This window comes from Sinocyclocheilus rhinocerous, unplaced genomic scaffold (genome assembly GCF_001515625.1).
Source record: "Sinocyclocheilus rhinocerous isolate Xijiao unplaced genomic scaffold, SAMN03320098_v1.1 scaffold103, whole genome shotgun sequence".
Classification (NCBI taxonomy): domain Eukaryota; kingdom Metazoa; phylum Chordata; class Actinopteri; order Cypriniformes; family Cyprinidae; genus Sinocyclocheilus; species Sinocyclocheilus rhinocerous.
In genome coordinates this window covers 438,240-440,560 of record NW_015629204.1, presented here as the reverse complement: position 1 = coordinate 440,560, position 2,321 = coordinate 438,240, and the positions used below count along the sequence as shown (strand labels likewise).

Genomic DNA, 2,321 nt, shown 5'->3' with positions numbered 1-2,321 from the left:
TACTACTACTACTAGTATGGTTCAGTACTGTTTTTGTTAATAAAGCACTATTTTAGTTTTTGTTCAGTATCAATTTTAAAACAATCGGTTAATTAATCGGTATCGGCCAGTGTGGTCCAACCTAGCTATCGGTATCGGCAAAATCCACTATCGGTCGACCTCTACACAGCACTATTGTAAGGTATACGTAGTATAAGTGAACTGCTGTGGAAAAGTGCACAATCCCAGTTTTCCTAAACATGAGACATACTTTGTTTAGTGCTTCGAACAAAATTGAAAGCATACAGTTTAAAAGCAACTTGCTCTCCTGTCAGATGCGTGTGATGTTTAATGCATTTGAGATATGTTTTCCTCAGCACTTAACTTACATCTTGTGGTTGTATCCTTATTTGTAAATGTGAGAAAGTCACACCAGTATTTCCACTTTGCAAAAAGGCTCATCCTGACAGCAAGTATCCATTCACAGATTTTACTGAAGGAACGGCTGTCAGTAAAACAGACAGAGCACAATAGAATGAATGCGCAACAATTCTGACTAAAAGATACGTTTTCCTAAAATATTTTGTATCCAAAAGTGGAAGCACTTCAAATATCTTCCCCAGTTTACAACGATGCCATAAACTGCAGTATGAAGAGTGTTACAACCTTTTGCAGCAGCAGTGACAGACTTTTTTGTTATTAAACAGAGTCTCTAAATAAAACTAAATAAATACATTTTATTTCTGGTTTGTTCCCTCTGCTTTATTAAAAACATACCCAACCGTCTTGCTCATCTATGATCTAAGTGGTTACATGCTTGCTGCTTGCAGCTGTATTTTGGTTAGTATTTCTCATAACCATTGCACAATGGAAGAGGAGTTTTTGGTGGTTCTGATGGTACAGATTTTTATTTTACATGAGGTTTCATGAGGCCCAGTTGTCACAATGAAGTTTATAGGAGGAAAAAAGCTGGAGACAGTTATAAAACATTTGGCAAAGGTGTTAACCGTATTTCAGAAACATTAGAAAGTGTAACAAGTGTTACAAATATGTGGCACAAACCAGACACTTCTGCGTTCAGCTGTCGTGCCAAAATGAGCTACCAGAAGTGGAGCAATTGTAAAAACATGAGCGAGAGTCCAGCTATAACACTGACAGCCTTTCAGAGCTCTTTGGCTGAAATGAGAGAAAGTGTCCAGACATCAACAATATCTTCAGCACTTCTGGTGAGTGTTTAGAAGAAGCAGCTTTTAAGACCAGCAGTGAGTCATGTCTAGAGTTTAGAAGTCATTTAATGAAACCTGAAAACGTTTGGAAGGACATTTTGTGGTCTTGATGACTCTTTATTTGAACTGTGTGACCTGAAAGCAAAGTGCTGGCTATAGCGCAAGCCAACTTTAATGATCAACTAATGTTAACGGTAATGTTAACAATACAAAACTGATGTTACAATTCAAAAATGTTCACCTGGGCATTACTTTATTTTAAAAAGTGGTCCGGAGTTATTTTCTGAATTATGCTTTTTTGGTCAATAGATAAGCTTTTTTGGCTTTGAATTTGTTTTCTTAAAATGCTTTATATATTTCCCTTACCATACAAACGTACAAAATTGAAGTCATCGAGTGCAACAAGAATAGAGTCAGATACTGGCAGATCCTCCAGGAAAACCTGATTCAGTCTGCCAGAGATGTGTGTGAACACAATACAACTATGAAGAAATAACTTGAACAAAAGAAAGTTGGTATTCAGCAATGGCCAAGCCAGAGTCCTTGAATCCTGCTGTAGAATGAGCTGAAAATTACAGTCCACAGAGTCCATCCAACTAATCTTGTGAAGTTTGAATGCATTTGCATTGATGAATGAGCCAAAATTTAACTGTGCAAAGCTCACTGGTACACAGAAGACGACTCTGTATGTCTATTATTTTGAAGAGCTGAGCATTTGTGAATCAGAATATATATTTTGAATCACGAATGCGTTGAATTCATTCGGTCACTTAGTCAGCCTTGGTGTCCATAAGACACAAAGTGCAATGGTGTCACTTTAAAGGGATAGTTCACCCAAAATTGAGATTTTTGGCATCACTTACTAATCTTAATTTCGTTTTAAACGTGTATCTCTGCTTTCATTTGTGAAAAGCATTTAAAATGCACTTGAGTGTGCACTTGAATGTGCTAAGTATTCATGTTTGTATACTTAAAGTACATATTATGTGATTGATTTTAAATCTACATTAGCACAGCTTTCAGAGTCTCATGTTTGGAAAGTGTTGTTCAATAGCATTCAGAGTAGCTAAGGTGAAACATCATCCTTGGCCTTTGGAAATTTTAATTTGAGGAGAT

At 36.6% G+C, this 2,321-nt stretch overlaps 1 protein-coding gene across 1 annotated transcript in view; it reads left to right on the top strand.

Annotated features, from left to right (window-relative positions):
- Positions 1-2,321, top strand: part of galt (galactose-1-phosphate uridylyltransferase) — a 130,285-nt gene that overhangs the window by 77,201 nt on the left and 50,763 nt on the right. The window lies entirely within an intron of this gene.